Source organism: Myotis myotis, unplaced genomic scaffold (genome assembly GCF_014108235.1).
Source record: "Myotis myotis isolate mMyoMyo1 unplaced genomic scaffold, mMyoMyo1.p scaffold_m19_p_11, whole genome shotgun sequence".
Taxonomy (NCBI): Eukaryota; Metazoa; Chordata; class Mammalia; order Chiroptera; family Vespertilionidae; genus Myotis; species Myotis myotis.
Window position 1 is genome coordinate 47901506 of NW_023416315.1, and position 21544 is coordinate 47923049.

Below are 21544 nucleotides of genomic sequence, written 5' to 3' on the forward strand. Positions count from 1 at the left end.
CATGGTTGCAGGTTTGATCTCTGGTTGAGGCAATGTACAGGAATCAACTGGTGAGTGCATGAATGGGTGGAACCACAAATCAATCTCTCTCTCTCTTCCTCCCTTCCCCCTCTAAAACCAATCAATAAAAATATTTTTAAAATTCTGAGGTTTACAGAATCCCACCTGGAATCTGATGGATATTTGGAAGTCATGACACTTTCCCAACTCAATCTCAAACATACATAGGCATTTAAGAATCACCACCTCCTATCTGTTTTCACCTATGGTTGAGGCACCAGGACAAATGGCCACTCAGTGGTTGGAAACTGGGAACACCCCCAACTCCATCAGCTGCTTCTCAGACATAAATAGAGAGCTCTTTTCAGCCTGTCCAGCCCTGGAGTAGAGCTCCAGACAAAAGAATCCTGGCTGGTAGCTCTTGCCGTCTGGTGGGACCTCAGTTCAGTTCAGTTCAATTCAATTCAATTAATCTGATCACAGGTATTGACTGTGAATTCAATTCATCTGATCACAGGTATTGACTGCAAGTAGTAGTAGCAGGAAGACAGAGACACATATAAAGATTTACCCTAAGCTGTTCACAACCTAGCTGGGAAAACAAGCATACAAACAACTGACTAACACAACTGAACACACGCTGTATAATAACAAGAGTTCATTCACTGAACCCTTAAATTGTTGCTGGGTGAATTAGACATTTAATTCCCAGAACAAGCCTGTGGGGAAGGGAATATCATCATCCCTATGGAATGTGTGAGGAAACTGAGGCTCATGGTTAAGATCCCTCGGCTGCCGAGGCCAGGCAGACTGACCCTGAGTCTCTCAATCACTATGATTCTCTGAGCTCAGAAACTGATCACATGTTTGGTAAAATGATCAGAGCCCATGCACAACCAGGGGAGCAGGTCTGTGTGGGGTCCTGGGGAGCACCAGGAGAGGTCACACTAGAACAAGGGTTGATGTGGTTTTCACCCTTTTACATTTTTAAACATACTATTGCGTACAGTATTGTTAATTCTGGGCACTCTGCTCAGAACAGATCTCTAGGACTTACTCCTCTTGCATATTTGAAAGCATTGACTCTTTGAGCAACAACTCCCAATTCCCTTCCCCCCAGCCTCTAGGAAACACCATTCTGCTCTGTTTCTATGAATTTGACTAATTTAGTTTCCTGATATTCATGGGATCATGTAGTATTTGTTCTCCTGTGTCTGGCTTATTTACTTAACATAATGTCCTCCAAGTTCATCCATGTTGTAGCAAATGGCAGGATTTCCTTCCTTTTTAAAGGCTGCATAACATTCCACAGCTTAAGCGCACATGCACGTATGTGTGTGTGTGTGTGTGTGTGTGTGTGTGTGTGTGTGTGTATACTACATATATTTTTTGTCCATTCACCTGTGGCTGAAAGTTTAGGTGTTTCCATGTTTTTGGTATAGGATTTTGTGAATGATGCTGCAATGAACAAGGGAGTGCAGATGTTCCTTTGAGATCCCGATTTCAATTCTTTTGGGTATATGCTCAGAAGTGGGATTGCTGGGTCATAGCAGTTCTATTTTTAATCTTGGAAAATCCTGTTTCCCACAGTGGCTGCACCATTCCACATTCCCACCGAACTCCCCGCATCCTCACGGCTTGTTACCTGTTGGAGAACCAGGTTTTGAGGCTGAAAGAGAACTGCAGATTGAGTTTGTTATGAGGTCTGGGACCCATGTGAGTCTGATGGGGTCAGAGCTTAGACCAGACTGGGAAGGGCCTTGAATGTCACGTTAAGATGTGTGCATTTCTGTACGAAACTCAAAGATATTTCAGCTGCAGAGGGCTGTGATGGGAACTTATTAGAAAGGGAACTGTAGTGGCAGCATAGCACTTGCTCTGAGCAAGTGATCTCATTAGCCCACAGGACCCCGAGAACTCCCTGGGCTAAGAAGGGACTCCGCTGGGCGGAGGCAGGGTTATGCATGGATGTGGACAGTGCCGGTTTTGTTTGTCACCAGCATCTTCTTGGCCTTATTTAATCTGCAGTAAATCAGTTTTAGTTCTGTTTCCTCTGCCAGCGATTTGGGTGGAGACCTTCAGACTCTGGCTCGATTTTGTACGGTCCCTGACAGTCCTCTAAACGTTACGTAGGTCCGGCTTCCCAATCACACCGCAGAAAAGGAACAGCTTCAAAGCAGTATGTATCTGAGGGATCCCTATTTAAGGGGGGGGGGTGCCCACTTTTTAAAGAGCTGTCCTCCCCTGAGTGTCTCTCCCTGAGAGGACCCCCAGGGGGGATAAACAGACAAGGTGGAGAGAGGGGAGCCCAGGAAGGAGGTTCTGATGGCGAATCTGTGACCAGAGGAGCGGTGGGAAGGAGCAGGGCGCCCAGGCCGGTTGGGGCTGTGGGCACTGGTGGAAATGTCAGCTAAGTGAGCAGAGGCTGGGGGCGGGGCTGCTAGAACACTTTCCCATTCTCTTAGGGGCACTTAACTCTGCTCACTATCTTCTTTAGCTTTTGCCATTCTGTGTTTTCTTTTTGTTGTGGGAAAAAAATCACCATTTTTTCCAACTGTTGTTTCTTTCCTGAGAGGTGACTGTGTCACAAATAGCAGGGTTCTGATGCCCAGAAAAGCAGAAACAGCATTTCCAAACCTGAAAGCTGGTTGATGTGCCTCTAAAGACCCTGGGCTGAGACCCATCGCCTGGGTTGGGGGCAGCACTGCAATCAACACTCTTGGTTCTTCTGTCCTGATGGTTCCAACTCTTGGCCATGTGGTACTAAGAATATCAAGAGTTTCTTATAAACCACAGTTGGTATACATGTGAGGTACAGGGTTAGCACTTTTGTGCATTATTTCATTAAGTCTCCTAACAACTCTCTGAGCTAGACAGGTTTATCCCCTTTGCACGGAAGGGGAAACTGAGGCTCAGAGACATTAAGGTTTTGCCAAAGAATAAATGTTTAGCCCTGGCTGGTTTGGCTCAGTGGATAGAACTGTGGATTGAAGGGTCCCAGGTTCGATTCCGGACAAGGGCACATACCCAGGTTGTGGGCTTGATCCCCAGTAGGGGGAGTGCAGTGCAGGAGGCATCATTGATGTTTCTATCTCTCTCCTTCTCCCCTCCTCTCTGAAATCAATAAAAATATATTTTAAAAAGAATAAATGTTTATATTTCATATAAAAAAGCAGGAAATGTTTTGTATTATTCTCAAGTTCTGTCTGAAAAAATGGACTGGATTATATTGTTTTCATATTTACTTGAATTTTTGGCATTCATAGTCAGGGACTCTTCATAGAAATGGCATAGGGAGCCTTTTTTGTTGTTGTTACTGATCCTCCCCCATGATGTTTTTTTCATTGATTTTTACAAAGAAAGGAAGGGAGGGAGGGAGGAGAGAGAAAGAGAGGGGGAGAGAGAAGAAGAGGGAGAGACAGAGACCTCGATGTGAGGCAGACACTTGGATTGGCTGTTTACCACACATGCCCCTGACTAGGGCTGAGGATCAACTTGCAACCCAGGTACGTGTCCTTAACTAGGAATCAAACCCAAGACCCTTTGGTGCCCTGACTGATGCTCTAACCATTTAGCAATACCATCCAGGTCTAGTGAGGCTTAAAAATAATTAATGGCTGTTAGAGACGGCTATAAGACCATGTTTCATTGGTGACTGAGCCGACAATATGGTGTTCAGAAATGCCATGAACTGAGGTCAGAGTTCCCCACCATCATTAAAGCACCAGCAAGTTCTGCAAGTGCTTGTCTGGAATAAAGATCCAAACTTCTAAGAAATCTAACAAATGATCCTGAGGCTATCATTCAGGGCATTTGAGCTTATTACATGTTAATTATGCTAATTGATTGAGCTGGTCTCATTCTGAAATCAAATATTAAAATATGCTTTCTTGTAAGCAATTACTTTCTGCATGGAGATGTCTGGGCCCAGGCGTCACTTGGACAAAACCTGCTCTCAAGAATGCATATTTTAGAGATGTAGTACAATCACTACTGAAATGAAATTCTCAAGCTGTAATTAGTGCTTTAATGTCTGAGAATCATAGTGATGTGGGTTATAGAAAATAGCCCACTTCAAATACTGACATGATTCCTGGTGGAACCTTAAAACGAAATGCTCCTGACAATACTCTAAGGAGCACGCAGCAATTACATTTGCGATGCATTAGCATGCTCTCCACTCGTTCTTATTCAGCTGTTGGATAGCAAGTGACAGACAGGAGTGCAGGGAAATGTAGACAGAAAAGGGCACCTGAACTAACGAGAGACTCGGGGAGAATAAAGCCATCTCCCGGCTCCGCAAGGACAGAACTGGGCTCCAGGCCTGGGGACATGGATGAGCACATCCTCAGCAGACATTTAGATGCCGACTCCTCCGAAGACATTTCTCCTTTTCCTTTGAGATTATTTAAATTCATCTGTATGTTCTTCTTGTGTAACCCATGTGCTACCATATGGGGCGCGTCGAAAGTGTTTTGGACAGGTTCAAGCCTTGGACTGAGGAGAGGGCACAGTCCTCTCATTGCCACGTGCAAGTCCCAGCTTGGAGGGCAGAGCCTTCCCAGCACAATTACAGCCAACAGCTATAGCTGTAAGTTTGAGCCTGTGGACCGAACACGTGGCCCCACGTGCCTGAGTGATAGAGTTCAGGTGCATGTAGTTGAGTAGGACTGAAACCCACAAGAATGTTGTAAACATCTTGGTCACCTCCCTACTTTGCCTTGTGGCATCTGCTATAAAATAAAGGGTTGTGGGCGCTGGCGCAGTCCATCAAGGGGCAGCGTCCCACCAAGACCCAGCTTTCATTCTCTTGTCTGTCTTTTCTAAGCCTTTCATTGCCCCCACTCGGGGTCACTGAACCAGGCTGAGCTGGCATGAGTATGCCATGGCCGTGCTGGCTCCCCACACTACCAGGCACATGGTATCTATTCATCAGCTGAATTTAGTTATGTTTTCCATTTTTTAGAGTTTTCTATCACTATTCTTTTCTGGGGTGTGTGTGTGTGTGAAATTTCATTGTATTCATTCTATGCTTTTCTCTCTCACAGAGGAAGGTGGGACTAAATTATGCAGATGTCACTTCAATAGCTCTTGACCTTTGACATTCACTAACTCAGTTACAAACAGGGGATCTGCTGACAGAAGCAGGATCTCCTTCTCCTCCCACATTGCCTCTGGAAATAGTTTCTAATAATTGATAAAGCTGGATTTTTCAGAAACAGCAATGAGAAGAAATGTCTCTGGGGTGTTGGGGAGTGGGTGGAGGGATTGGGCAAAAAAGAAAAGAGGGAGAGAGAGAGGACTCATGGACATGGATAACAGTGTGGTGGTGATGTGTGGGGATGGTGGTGGTGGGGAGGGGATGTGTGGAAGTGGAAGAGGGCAGAGAGGGAATAAATGGTGATGGAAAAAATAAGAAAAGATGTTATTTGAAATAAAAAAAAGTGTCATCATGTGAAGATGCTAGTCTACTACACTATTTTGCAACAACATAAAGTATTACATTTTTCTTTGCATAAATTTATTCCAGTCTCTGAACTATTGGGGGCTACATACATAGGTTGAAATTGTCATTCTTGTCCCTAAAATCTAGTCTGAAAACTGCAGACTTATTATGGTTGCTGGTGAATATAATTCAGTTGTGCTTACAATACAAAGGGGAAGATATGGCCCCTCGGATGCTTCCAAAATGCATTTGGCATCATACAGAAACACACATCTGAAGACACATTCTCCATTTTTTCCTGAATGCTCCCAGTGGTCAGTCATAAGACAAAATGCCTGGTGCCCATTTCTGCAGCCTGGGACACGGTGTGACTTTTCAGGGCTAAGAATACAGACTCTGAAAGTAACAAGACCTTTCAGAAAAATGGACTTAGCTGTCAGTCTCCCCACAGAGCTGGGCGCTGGATTACTTTGTTAGAAATGTAGGTCTGGGTTTACCTCTCAGAGTTTTTGTAAATATAAGCTACATGTCCCAGCTATTTGCTGTTGGAGAACCGGGCACTAATGGATAGTTGAGTTTTCCATGAACTTGATGTGAACGGACCTCTTCCTACTGAGTTTTATTCAACTTTTGCATTTGAACTTGAAGCAGCAGAAATAGAAAATGACCTAAGTCCTATGTACAAAATGACTAAACTGAAATGTAGTACAGAAGAATCATTTCTTTCTCTGTATGCCCTGCTTCTGTTAAAACTTTTTAAATTTATTGGGGTGACTTTTTTTTAGACTTTGGAAAGTCCTATTAAATTGTAGTAAATACCACAAGGTGAGTGAGTTTAAGCTTTTAAGTTTTTTCCCTAATTCCTCTCCAAACCATTGAAGAAAATTCCAGCCCAGTCCAGCCCCTGTTATTTCAGCCTGCTCCATGGGGAGCAGAGGAATGGGTGCATCAGGGAAAGGTGCAGAGAGGGTGCTGACCTCATACACAGCAAGGGCAGCATAATGCAGGGCAGGCTAGGAAAAGTGTGTTAACAAATGTTGGCATTTCCAGATAATGTCAATTGGAATGATTCAGCAAAGCAAAAAGTTGTTTCCTTCTTTTGTTCTTGCTTGTACTGTAATTCCTGCCCCAGGAGGCCTCTATAGAGAAAAAAATTCTTCGAGGACTAAGATTGCATGAGAGGTAAACATGAACGCATCAGGGCCTGGGTGGCTGAAGTTGGGGTTGAGCTAAATGGTTTTCCCAGGGCGATGAGACCTGTCAGGCTCATAGGGAGAGGAGACGGCTGCCAGAGCATGTGCTGAGGGTCCCCTCGATTTGCTCTCCATGTTACATAATTAACATAAGAAAGAATGGGGCTCTTACATATAGAATGGTGTTCAGAAAGCAAAGTGTAAATGCTTTGAGGCTAATCTAGAAACTGGAGCGGATCATCACATGAATTTGAACATTACAATTATACCTGCCAGATGCTACAGAGGAATGTGGATGGGTAGGCCTGCGGTATGCAAGTGTGTTTCTTCCCACAACCCCCTTCCTTTGCTCTACCTCTAAAACCAACTCATTATTTTCAGATTGGAGGCAACAGCCTATTAGGTTGGGGGAAGGGACAGAGGCTATCTACATTACAGCAAAGCGTTTTATTAAGTTTCTCACGACATTTTTGGGCTCACGACAGTAAGAGTTATATGTTAAATGTAGACTTATAATGAGATGAACTGTGGGTGGAATTCGATCAGAGTGAAAATTAGCTTCAGGGGAGAATTCTAGTGGCATGGTTCCAGGCTGACATTTATTTACTAATTTGGATAAGGACAATGGCGGCACATTGACCAGCGTGTCATATGGCATTTTGTAGAAAGAGGTGGTTATACATTTGATGAAAGGGTCATGAGCCAAAGGGACTTTGAGAGGTTGAAATGATAGCCTAGACCTAACTAGAAAAATTTAGGAGAAATAATTACTGAATTTCTATAATTGAAAATACCACCCACCTCCTCCCATCCCTCAAATCACCTTCAATATCAAGTTGCGTAGAACACACCTCATAACAGTATGCACCCTCTTCCCTGTCTTCCCTAAATACTCCAGCCCAGATAGGACTAGGGTATTTTAATTGTAAGCGAGTTAGGAGTTCAGAGTGAGATGTGGTTGAGTCAAGGGGAGGGTGGAGTCTAAATTCTAACCTCAGAGGTGGTTTCTGAGACTGTCCCTAGAGGTCACAATGAGCCCAGGCAGGTGCTCAGCTCAGACAGAGCCTTTGGGACGAGGCAGCAATGATAAACCAGGGTGCGTACAGCCGATGGCCACCATGCCTGAATCTATGTCGCCTGACAGAGTCGAAGGAACTGCGAATGTTTACTACCCCGACTTTCAGAAAATCCACATTAACAAAGATCTATCCCCTGCGAATTGTTAAGTACTCCTCCCGATGGCACCAGGGTGAACCTATGCAAAGCACAGAAGAAAAGGAGAGCAAAGCTGATCCCACCACTGCACCTGCATCTGTCTGTAAGTCACCTACACCCAGTGGTTTGTATGGCTTGGATCAGGTTAGAGGTCTGTGGATTTTCACTTTCCTTTTCATAAAGGACGAGGGACTCTTTGGGCAATACTGTGCGGGGACCTTCATTTTCAGCTCCGACTGTGCTGGCTGCATGCTTATTTTCCCAGCTGGGCACGCTCTCTAGTCCTGTTATTATCTCTACCCTTCTAGCTGCCTGCACATGTCCACCGCACGTCAATCTCCACTTCAGAAGGTGCAAATTACAGTGGCGGCAGCCCTTGGAGAAAATGCAGTTTCGAGAATGAGCTGGTAGTCATTTTCTCGTGGTGTCCTGCTGCGTGCTTTGTTTCAGAGAGTACCGGCGCTTAAAATATTTTATGGGGCAACAGCATTAATCTCTCTTGTAAAATATGTTACTGTGAATCCTAGGCATTGTGGGGAAATGATCTGCCTGGAAAAGATGTTTTCCTGGATAACTGAGGATTTCACTCTCTTGGCAGGAGCACGTTTCGGTGTTTCTCACTCAATATCCATCTAGAAGGCTTTGTTCAGGAGACCCAACCGGAGGCCACGTTCTGACTTTCACAGGCCCCACTTGTGCCTTCGAGGGCCCTTTCCTCCACAGCAAACAAGCATGACCTTTTTGGACTGTGTTGGTGTAAAGATGAAGATGTTAATATATTAATACATTTCTTCTACCGAAATATCCATTCTTTTCCTTCTGGTTTTAAAAGACGTTGACACATGTTCATGGGTCTCTAAAGGATTGGGACCTTAAGGTCTGTGGCTACGGAACCTCATGGATATGTCTGCCCCTGCAGAAGACCTGGGGTGACTTTTCTTGATGGCTTGGGGCTTGACTGGGAACATTATTTTATTTTGCCATGGAGACAGCTGCCCAATAGCCCTGGATTCTGCCTTTTTTGATAGGGTCTGACTCCACCTTTCTTTGCCTCTGTCTTATAAAGGCAGAGTAAAAGCCAGGCCTCTGTACTGGATAGCCGGCCTCCTTCCTGCGAGAGTAACCCGAAATCACAAACCCCTCAATGTTCTCTCCTTCCTGAAAGTCAGATTGTGCTCCACCAGCATTTGAAAACTTGTGAACAATTTTTTAAAAAAGAGTCATCTTCTTTAGAAGATGACATTTCTTTAGCCATGCTGCTATCTACTGTTTGTACAACTTCTTCTCAATGTTTGGTTTGGGGCAAAATTTCTTGGGGAAAAATGTGCTTTTCATTTTATAGCAAGATTGAGATGAAAGTCTTACACAGATCAACTTTTTCATGGAATCATTCATTCATTCATGGATTTATTAAGTATTGTATGCTAAGTGATGGGAATTCAGATTGAAAAAGAGTTCCTTCCTTTAAGGATTATAATTTTATCTTATATAATATTGTATATTCTGACAATATGCTTGGCAGTAATATTGTTGTGTGAATTAATGAATGAATATGTGAAAGATGAAAGGCCTACTTCATTAGAGTGAGCTAAAAACACTACCTTAACAGTAAGCAAAACATCATACCTTTCCTTACAGAAAGCCTATTGCTCTAAAATGATATTTCACTAAGAAAATTAAAGCAGGGAAGGGCTAGAGTGAGAGAGAGAGATATTATTTTAGACACCACAATCAGGGAAGGTCACTGCTGAGATTACATTTGAGTTCTGAATCATTTTCAGGGAGGCCACATACTCATCGAGGGCACAAGCATTCGAGGCCCAAGTAACAGTAACTGCAAAGGTCCGAAGGAAACACCTGCATGTGTGTCCTGGCTTTCCCTTAAAGGTTGAAACTAGGGGCTGGAGTGAGGGTGGTCCTGCTTGGCCAGGTGGAGATGGATTGGCTTTCAAGCTTCCTGTTAGCAGCTCTGCATTCATTTTGGCATGTGAGCATGAAGGGTCCTCCTGGTGAGACAGCCTGCCTGTCTGCTAGATGGGGTGAGGCAGCTCTGTGGCCCTGCAGCCTGCACACAGCCGGAATGCAAGAAGGACAGGTAGGCGATAGAGGCCTGGGACTGGGCACATTAAGACTGGAGGGAAATGGCGGGGCCATGACCTTTAGTAACCCACAGATGACATTCCCCAAACCTTAGCACTTTGGCAAACACATAGGTATGAATAGAACACACATAAAGAATGGATGTCACATACAAGTCACTCTTGATAGAAAATTGGAATTTCCAGATCTTCCAACAAAAAGATAAAACAGCCCGGGCTTGTGTTTCTCAGTGGTTAGAGTGTCAGTCTCAGGCTCTATTCTAGGTCAAGGGCACGTACCTGGGTTGCAGGTTCGATCCCCAGCCCCAGATGGGGTACATGTGGGAGGCAATCAGTTGATATGTCTCTCTCACATACATGTTTCTCTCTCTCCCCTCCCTCCCACTCTCTGAAAAAAAATCAATAGAAAAAAATATCCTTGGGTGAGGATGAACAAACAAACAAACAAACAAACAAACAAAAAAGACAAAACACTGTCTTCAAATTTAGCACAGCAAGTGCATCTACATTGAGGCATCCCTGTTTACATTTCAGAAGGGAGGCTTTGTCCCTGTTGCAACGGTAGGGAGAACTCCTCCTTCCACACCAATAGGCTGACACAGGCAAACCACACTAATAACAGAGCTGACATCTTGAGCATGTACTTTATGCCCTGCGCTGAGCGATTTACATGCACTACACTCTTTAATTCTTGTAGCTCCTCTGTGGAATAGGTCCTATTATTATCTTCCTTTTCATTTTACAGAGGAAACAGGCCAGGAGAAGATAAATATCTTAACCCTTTCTTTACCCTGATCTTAACTGCTCTTCCCTAACGCATTCCTCATCATTGAAAGCAGAATATCAGAGAGCTGACGCCTAGACATATATTATAAGGGAGGCCGGTTCTATTTCCAGAAACTGAAACAAAAGTGTACAGCCCTAGTTGTGGTTTCTCAAGGTGCAGTCTGGACACCCTAGCAAGTGGATGAGACAGCCCCAAGTTCCCAGTGTTGGAGGGGCCAGGCCAGTCACCCCCTATCAGCCAATAGCAGTCTCCTCTCAGGCATTCAAACCCTAAGTTCTCAAATACTCCCTTCCCTCCTGTTTTCACTTCAGCCTGCCTCTGGTCACGTTTGCTCTCATGCCACTTGCTTTCTTCGTCCCGCTTCATTCTGATATTGCCCTCTGAGGAATGTTTCTGAAACTCAGAGGGGTCCTCTCATTCCCCTTCAACGGCTGCATCTACTGGAAAGAACATGCTCCTGGAAATGACCAACAAGACCCTCCAGGCTCTGACCCTGCCTGTCTCCCCAGCCTCCAGGTATGCTGGTCCACTCCCACTCTCCAGTGGTCCAGTCACCTTGAACTACCTCTGGACCGAGTCAGGTGCACTCTGTTGGTCTCCCCAGAGAAGTCAGGCATAACAGGACTTGTGACATTTATGAAAGGTTTTTCTCCCCCACGAGGCTGGAAGCTCCTTCTCAAAGAGGAAACTTGTCTTCCTCACATAGCAGGGTGCCTGGGACCTGGGTCCTATATGTCGTGAACGAGATGTATTTTTCCTATGATACAGCTTCCTGCTTGTCCGATTACTTGTGAATCTTCTACATACAAACATCCACATACTAACTATAAAGCAACTGTTTTGATTCCATATGCATACATTTAATCACACTTCCTACAGGTGATACAGTGTTTAGTTAAAATCAGGAATATTTATGAACACTTTCTAGAGAAAGGCCCCGTGCTGGGCAGTGTGACAGAGAGAAATAGGTGCAATCCCCGGCAGGCATCTCACTGTCAAGATTAAACATCAGCCAAGGCCCTGATGCACACTGAGGCCTGAGAGCTAGAGGTGTGGATTGGGGCAAAGAGGATCAAGGGAGGCCCGAGGGAAGTGACACAGAAATGGTCACTGACCCAGGGCACACAATTTGAAAAGGAAGGAGGAGGGAGAGGGAAGGACGGGTATATCCCATAACAAGGAAACCAACAGGGCATGTGTGGGACCTGCAGTGCCTCAAGGGGTGCTGCCAGAAGCTGGGAAGCCGTCTGGGGTGGACGTGCAGGGCCTCAAGTTTCTGATCAGTTTGTACTGGATGAATTGGGGCATCTCTGAAGACTCTTTTTAGAATTGTGCTAAAACACATAAAATCTATGAGCATGGGAAAATTTAATCAGAGATGTGTGTGTGTGTCAGGTCAATTTGAGGGAGACAGACACAGAAAGTGGGGAGTCATGGGAGACAGAATAACAGCCATCCTGAGTGAGGGGGTGAGGGTCTGGTGGGGCAGGATGGCAGAGGGGATGGAGAGAAAGGTGGTGATCTGAAAAGGCTTCATTTATAAATGAACACACTCCTGAAACTCTGCTTTCCACCTGCAATCGTTTGGCATACAGGAAGAAATGTTGATAAATGTCAGGAAAGTTAATCTAATGAAGGATACCGACTGTTTAATAGGCAACAAACACAGGCTCTATTGTTTCAATGGCCAAATAGTCACCTCTTGGATCACACTCATTGGCACATGAGTAGCAGGAGCCACAGCTTCCCGTGTTATTCATTTTGTTGAGGGGATTCCCAGTGAGGGTTAATAATCTGTGAGTTCAGGGCTAAGAAAGCTTGGTCCCTCTGTGTACACATGGTACATTTTTATATGACACAATGCTTTTAACTTCTATCCTTTCTGGCTGATTTTATAAGAGTGAGTGGAAAAGTCATGTGTCAAGTAAAATGGTAAAAAGTGCACATTGAGGGAAATCAATGCTGTGTTTTAAATGGGAAAAAATTTTTTTAAAGCTAAAGTGTGTATACTGACAAAATGCCAATGTCATTATAAGCTGTGTGTGCACGTAGCCACATATGCACATAACTACCCCTTCAAAATGAAGTAAGAGTGATAGGTATTAATAGTTCCAATTGATAGATGAGGAAACCAAGGCTTAGTTCTGTTAAGTAACTTATCGATGGCTGAGCCAGGGTTACTGATGCCCGTCCCTGCTTCTCAGAAACTGAAGTTCCCATAGCGACAGAAACGGATGCTCACTCATGTCTGATGCGGCACATGGCGTGGCTCTCCTTAGTGGTACAGACAGTCCTTTGCTGGGTGCTGTTCCCTCTCACTGTACAGTCTATCACTTGGCTTTCAAACTATGTAAAATGTTTCTGGAGAAAAAGTAACCTGGCTCCAGATAAGTCGATGCTGATTATGGCACAAGGAAGCACCAAATGGTAGTCAGTGTTCACACGTGGGAACTATGTCCAGGCGTATTCCTTATCCTACCTCCTCATTTAGAATCCCTAAATAATGGGGCACTTTGTAAACAGAAACAGACAACAGGCTGGCTTCTCAGTACAGGAATAGTCCTGGGTGGGCCCAGATGCAATCACAGTTACTACACAAAGTCAACGTGGCAAACTATTAGCACTTAGAATAGGAGAGAGAAAAAGCCGCCAATTGAAATAAAGTTGTAATTACCTCTGATTGTTATTAACACGGAAGGACTATTGGAGGATCAGGGCAATGAGTGTCCTCAAAGAGCAGCTGGGCTGGTGAATAAGGAAAGTGGGTTTTCTTTATTCTTTCTTTCTAAGTCAGGGTCCTTGTTATTAATCCTCAGGAGAACAATTACATTTGCTAAACTTCTCGCCTTCAGTACCTGCAGAGGTGCTGACTACTTTAAACACACCTCATTTAAGGCCCAGCTTTCTTCTGATTTTGAGGTTTTGCTTGTTTTGTCCGTAATGACACCCCTTTCCTCCACCTCAAGGGGGTCTGAGCCCCTCATGGTGGCTGGAGCTGGGGCACCGCAGAGTCCAGGCTGGGAGCTTACCTATGTGCATCCACAGGCAGTCCAAGCGGAGAATGTGAATTTCTCACCCTCCAGGGGCGCTGGTGATTCTGGGGGCATCAGGGAGAATGGGAGCCCAAGGATATAGGAAAAAGTTGGGCTTTGATCAGAACTTGTGCTTCTGACTTTGGAGAGGTGGTCAAGGGCAGTTCTCCCAGGGAAGGGAGGCGTCTTAGGAAACCTCTCACCTGCCCTGTTCTAGAGTCAAATCGAGGCTTTGGGACTGGGAGCCCGGGGCTGGTGTGGAGGAAGGTGCAGTCAGTCACCGGAAGTTCTGGGAGGCTCTGCTTCCACACTCAGCGCCCTGGATGGGACCAGCACTCTAGGGGCCGCCCAAATTAATTCGCCAAGGCCGCTTCGGGAATGCGTCTAAATCCCCACAGTTGGCACGTCAACGAATTTTCTAAGGAAGCAGTTCAAAGAACTAAAGATTGGCTTGGTTATCAAAAGGAACCAGAAAAATGTGACAGAAAAGAAATACTTGGAACTAAGATTTGCTTCAAAATATTGGAGGCTACTATTTGGTCAACAGACTTCAAACCATATTTTTTTTCAGTTTATCAAAGCATATAATAGACCCCTTGATTACTCCTGGACACCCACTAAAGCTTGCAAAATTGAGTTTTATTTCTGGGGCTTATCTGAGTTTTCAAGTTGTACAAGCCAGCTATGTGCTGCACAAGTTGGTTATTTTGAGATGTGCATTTGTTTTATCTCAAAATAACATAATTTTAGGGCTAAAAGTTACTTTCTGGCTAAACTTTAGTTCTAATACAGGAAACTTTTGACAATAGCTGTGTTTACTCTGCTCGTACTCAAAATAAAATCCTTGGAAATCAAAATACTAGAAGTTGGAGACAGAATCAAATATATTAAGGGAATATAAAATTATTTTTGGTTTGCCTTTTACTTTTTGAATCAATATCTAACTGGTATACAATAAGTGCACCTATTTTAAGTGTATGGGCAGTTTTGATGGATTTTGCCAAATAGATACAGCAATGTAACTACATACAGCAATGTTCCAATCAAGACACTGGAACATTGCCCTGGCTGGTGTGTCCAGTGGTTTGAGCACTGGCCCACGCACCAAAGGATCATGGGTTCGATTTCCGGTCAAGGGCACGTGCCTGGGTTGCAGGTTCAATCCTGGCCTATGTGGGGGAGGCAACCAATTGATGTGTCTCTCTCACAGCAATGCTTCTCTCTCTCTCTCCTCTCCTCCCTCCCCGCTCCCACTGGAACATTTAAGTTGGAAGTTTGTACAAGTTCCTGTTTTGCTTTTGGATACTTGTGTGTTTGCATGTTTGTGTGAAATTCATCCCTGAAAAATTACTTAAAATAACTTTCACCATGGTGGAAAACTTTTAAGAATAATTTTATTTGAGAGTCTAATAGTCCTACCATTTGTGTGAGAAAATTTATAGAACAATATAGCCTTGTGCTTAAAAGCTTATCAGATGATGCTGATTCATAGAGAGTTTTTGCCACTGTAAGGTGTTTTTTTTTTCTTTTTCTTTTAAGCTTCCTTCAGAGACAAAAGCGAGTGTTTACAGATGATGCTGCTGGCCTTAATTTCCAGGGTCTGAGGGGTATAAATCATTCCAGAATCCGAAGTTTTGCATAACCAAATACGAATTCATGACTATTCAAAAGTATATTTGTGGTATCTTTAATAAAATCCTGATTGGCTCCTCTCTTGCATTTTGTTTCTTCCCATCTCCCACCCACGGCATTCTCTGAGCAGATTGCTTCAGGGGCATATACAGGGGAACCTCGAATTACATAAAGGACCTGAAAATGGTCCCCCGAACAATAGCTGGGTGCCTGCCCTGCTGACCCTGGGGTCTTGGAGCAGGTACTCAGGGCTCTCCCTGGAGATCTTTATTAGCATTTGCTTTCACAATTAGCAGTACTGTTTTTGGACCACATTTCAGCAAAGTTGAGTTATAATCCCTCGAAATAACCTTGTTTACCCTTGGAATTTGACCAGTCCTGCTCTGAGGGTAACTGTTCAATGGCCTGAGATATAGGGCTTTGGAGAAAGGTAAAGAAGGGAGACTGTTCAAAGGGAGATGTAGGCGAGGAGGCCAAAACCTTAACTAGTTGTGTGAGATTCAGGAAAAAGCCTAAGATCAAGGGTGCCACTCACACATGCTGCCTCCCACAGACCAGTATCCGGCATGTGTGGGGAACTCAGTACTTAGGGAGTAAATGAACAGAGTAGCCGCAGATTTCTAGTTTTTGTTACTCCCCCCCCCCCCCCCCCCAATTCTTGGATCTATAAAAGGGCTGGGAACATCTCGATCGGAGTTCAGAGGTGAAAGGACTCTTCCGGAATTACCAGGCGAATCAGCTGAAGAATGAGGATGGGAATTCACAGCATGTGCCTCTCGCAGGGAGGTTTTAGAGGACAGCTTGCTTCCTAAGGCCAGTTTACTAACAACGAAGAACATGCTGCTGGGGCGAGCGCTCCAGCAAGAGATGGACCTGCCCTGCTGCCCACTGTGCCTCTGATAGTTCATGACATCACTAGGAAATGCTGCTTCTGAAAATAGGACAACCTCTGAAAAGAATTTAGCTGAAGTGCATTTGTGGTTACAAATACCTACTGTCAGAGACAGGGTATCGATTCCAAAAGAATAGAGGACTGGTTGAAAGGAACCACAAATTGACTGACTAGCTGGATGGATATTACCCACTGTCTACTACATACAGCCTCAAAACATCATTGCCTCGATATCAAGGAGCTGATACTCACTCATCCCTTTTTATGTAAATCTCATAATTATGCAAGAAGGAGAAGTAAGGGCAGTCGTTTTTTCTGAGATTAGAGAGCTGAATCGAAGGCCAAGACCTGCCATGAATAGTTCTGTGGCCTTAGAAAAGAAGTACCTTAATCTCTTAGAGCCTCAGTGTCAACACACAAATTAAGAATTTGGGCCTTTCTCCCACTTTCCCTGAATCAAATCCATCAGCAGGCAGTGTCTGCTGTACCTTCAAAGTACACAGGGAAACTGCCCATTTTTGTCCATCTCCATGAATTATCTTGTAGTTCAAGCCACCATATCTTCCAACTGGAATTAAAAAGAAACTATGGAATTTCTGTTTGAAAACTGTTAGAGTTCTAAAGAAGTGTTGAAAAGAGAGAGACTGCCTTAGAAAAACATATCCACGTTGCATTTTTCAGTTGTTCTTTCCATTTTTTTTCCGAGGTCAGGTTGTACCCAGGTCATTTAGGGAAGGCTCAGGCACACCCACCACTGTAAAAGGTGAAGGAATCCATGTACAGACGCATGGAGTCACAATGCCCAGTGGAGAATAATTGCAGAGTTCAGAGGTCTCTCAAAGAGCAAAGGTGTCAAACTCCATCCCACAGAGAGGGCAGGGTGAAGGAGAAGGGGAAATAGCCCAAGGGGATGGGAAGAGTCAGGGACTGAACAAGAACACACACCTCCAAGCCCAGTAGAGTCAAGCGCTTTCATATAGAGGAAGCCGACTATGCACAGCGTTATTTTCCCAGATGTCAGACCGGATAGAAAAAGCATCAGTGGGAATGGAACGAAGACACTGAAGTGAGAATGAACGGGTAATGTTAGAGTTAGTTAACAAAGACCAGTTGGCCAACCTCTTACAGCTTCCCTCTTGGGGCCCATGGTTGCCTAGCTTCTCTTTAAATATCTGTAGTGACAGCTGGCTTGATACTAGGATACAGGCTGGGGGCTGGTCATCCCCTTTCCCTGAATGAAAACCTGCCCCCAGAACCCAGCAGTTCTAACCTAGCCCTCAACACACACAAGCTCTCCATCCCCATGTGAGCACCCCTCAGGGAGTTAAAGACGGTCCGCCCCCCCCAACAGCTCCCCTCTCCTTGGCGCTAGGTACCCCCAACCCCCACTGCTGTTTGCTGAGTGAGTTACCTTCCACTGGCCACTTTCTGCTTTGGCAATGTCCACTTCACTACTCCTAACTAGATGACCATCCAAAAATGCCCAGAAACAGCTCAGCTACCTGGACACTGTATATCTACGCCGGCAGCTCTACGATTGTCTTCTCCTGGCTAAACCCCTGCATGCACAGAGCTGCCCTCCTCATCTCCTTCATCTTAAATTACTGTAATTACTTTCTTTGAACCTAAATTCTTGTATTTAACCTTTATTCTTTTGCTTTTGGCTCTGATTTACATCCACTTAAAATAATAACTTACATTGAACTATACTTTTCCAATGATCAAAGTGCTTTAGAATATGCTGTTATAATGAATTTTGATTCTCTTATTTACCTTATCAATTATCCCTCTCCTAACTTTCCATCATCTGGAAGTTTGATTGGCAGAAATAGAAACAATTATCACTGATAAACATGTGGAGCAGAAAGGAACAGAGGCACAGTCCTGTGAAATGCCTCCCCTTCTTCACACCACAGGAGACAGGCAATGGGCAACTAAGTACATGAATACACCTGTAAGATAATTGCAAAGAATGAAAGGTGCACTGGAGAGAAATAAAGCAACATAAGGAAATAAGAAATGACTGAGCAAGGTTTGATAGACAGGGTGGTCAAAGGACTCTTGAGCAGAGACCTGAGTGAGTGGGGAGCATCATGCTTCCTGCTTTGTTCCAAAGAGAATTCCAGGCAGTCAGTTTTTGACTTGGTTTTGTTCTCCTTGCTAGCAATGAACTCATAATCTCCTTCTGAGTCATAATCACTGAATAAGCACCGAATACAATGCTTGGCACATAATGTACCTTTTATGAATATTTGTTGAGTAAGTGAAAAAAATATACCATCACAGGTTGTGTCAAATGTTTTTGCTGAAATGAAGAAACACTAAGTCAAGAATATTAGACAGGGCTCTATGATGTTAGCCCTGGGACACTGGTCAGCCACGGCACTCCAGGGGTATAATTAGATTGTAATCGATTGGAATTGAACTCCAGACCGATCAGAATACATCCCCGAGTTAGTTTCAAATATCCCTTCTACTAATCTCACAAAAAAAGATACATTGTTAGCTTGGTATGGCTTGATTTTGAGTAACTCATCTTGAGTTATACAAATTCTATTATTATTTAAATCCTGACATGTCACTTATTTAGGAATCTGCTCCAGAATTTTGCCAGTCACCATTTTACCAGTTTACACTTTTTGGAAACTTTTGGAAGTGGGCATATCCTTGTCTCCATTTTCAGCACCTCCCCAGATTGACAAAGTTTCTCCACAATTATTGACTGATCTCTTCTACAAATGTTTTTAGCATCTGAGGTGGTGTGTCTGCACCTGGGGAAATAAACTGATCGATGAAGCAACTACTGTATTATGTACCGGGAAATAATCAAACAGAAGAGTCAGAGATGGAGAAGAGCAAGGACAGAAAGAGAAATAGGACTGGGTTCCTGTACTATGTAGATGGGCAGACTAGACATAGAGACATAAATAAAATACTTCAACATATACTGAAGTAAACTAGAGTCTGAGAAGTTCAGGTACCAAATGCTCAGTGAGTGCAGGGGAGGGGCTGGCCACTTTTGCCCTTAAGGGTGAAGTCACCCAGTACTGAGGATGAATAGAGGTGCAGGACAACTGGGTAAAGAGGTGCTTAGGAACCTGGGGCCCCTGTGGGTTCTCAAGCTGGGAGTGACTTGGCCAGCTTCATGTTTTAGGGATCTTTAGCTTTCTGGAGAATTAACTGGAGATGAAAGTGGGTGGGGCTGGAGCCTGGGGCTCTTTCACCCTCTCCTTTTCCAGATGGATTTTTCCTCTCCAACTATGAGAACATGTTCTTGTTTGAAGGTAAATTTTACACTGGAAAGAAATTCAGTTTGGTGTCTTCTGAGCAGATTTACCTTGGGGAGGTTTAGGATTAGCATTTTATTTTATTTTATTTTTTGTTAATCCTTTCCAGAGGATATCTTTTTCATTGCTTTTTAGAGAGAGTAGAAGGGAGGGCAGGAGAGGGAGGAAATGAGAGGGATGGAGGGAGGGAGGGGGGAAGGAAGGAAAGAAGGAATATATATATATTATGTATATATATATATATATATATATATATAGCCTCCTGCATGTGCCCTGACTGGGCTGGGGATGGAGAGCATGCAATCCAGGTACACGCCCTTGCCCTTGACTAAGAATCAAACCTGAGACCCTTTGGTGCATGGGCTGACACTCTAACCACTGAGCACACAGGCCAGGGCTAGAATTAACATTTTAATTGAAATAATTTTTGTTGCTGAAAGTGCTCTGCCATTGCACAACATTGATTTTGGTTTCATTTCGAGTGCAGACTATTCCTCTGGCTGTAATGAGAGTCCCAGTGAGCTTTAATTTATCCCTATCCAAATGGTCACCAATTCCAAATGAGTAAAAGATGAAACAATGCGCTTGCCGAATAAAAGACGTAAAATGACTATGATCACTTGCAAAAGCAGTGTAATGACTGAACTCCTTGTGCATGAACTCCTTGCCCACAGTTATACAAAGATTTTAGAACAAAAAATGATTGATGATGGAGGCTGCTCCCCAAATCCTCAGAAGTTACACAGCCTTGCCTTAATAAGAAGGAATGAAAAAGAACATTCACAGGTTAAATCAGAATGAGAAGATATTAATAATAAGGAATTTTTAAAAAGTTGAGACATACTGACTTCCAGACTAGCCTCTCACTCCTCACTCAACCCCTTGTATTATATAGCCATAAATTAGAGGCCAGTTTTCAGGAATAGACTTTTAAAGTGATGAAAGTAGCTGAATGGCTGTCATTTCTGACTTTTTATCGAGGACTAAAAGTTCACACTTGCATTGTCCTTTTTGAAGCCTGGTGGTGAGCAGATTTTGAAAACATGATAAAGCAATGCAGCCGAGCAGTTTAAGGATCGCTGGGAGGGCCTGTCCTGGGGGACCCAACCTTCCTCACAGACATAGCTCCAGGCTTGGTTGGTTCACACAGGAGAAGAAATGAACACCATGAAACCCTCTTCCTTTGCAGATGCACTGGCTGCATCTCTGTTCTCCTTCTCCTCCCACTGTAAGTGGAAGAGAGGAGATGCCCTCTTTGGAGGGTCATGGTGGGGCACTCTCCTCCTCTTCACTGGGAAATGAGAGAATGGGCTGAGTACGGAGCATGGATTTTGGGGAGTCAGCGATTAGTCATCACCGTACTGAGGTTTCCTATAGTTCCAGTGCATTTTGTCTAAACTGTTTTTTACCCCTTCACTGGTAAGACGACATGAGGGCCACACTAATTTATCTAAAATTTATCTTGTTCTCAGAACTCTGGGATTGAGAAGGTGAGAGCAACAGAGTATTAAATAAAGACCCTGAGGAGTTAGACAGACATGGCTCCCACTCCACGCTTGGAAGGTAATACCGGGCTAGTAGCTTCATCTTTCTGAAGCCTCAGTTTTCTGATCTACAAGATGGGGATAACATTAGGTAACTCTTAAGAATGAAGTGAGAATTGGGACAATATGAGTCGAGGCCATCGTATAGGTAATGGTACACAATAGACTTCTGAGAAATGGTTGATATTACTAGTTCTGGTACTAATTTTCAGCAGCCTTGAGATTTGAATAACAGCCAGAAGCTATACACACAAAAATTCTTCCAAATACAATGTGATGGACTGGGTCTATGTGGACAGATCCAATATCCATTTAAAAACAAAGGAACCCCTCCTGAATAAATTAAATGCAGTGAACTTGCAACCTGGACATTTCACAGGAGTACGTGTAGTCTGGCAAGAGGTACTATTAGAGAGG

The 21544-nt window shown here is 44.0% G+C and overlaps 1 protein-coding gene across 1 annotated transcript in view; it reads right to left on the reverse strand.

Moving 5' to 3' along the window:
- CNTNAP2 (contactin associated protein 2) overlaps positions 1-21544 on the reverse strand; it is a 1817652-nt gene that overhangs the window by 28180 nt on the left and 1767928 nt on the right. The gene's annotated exons all lie outside the window — the stretch shown is intronic.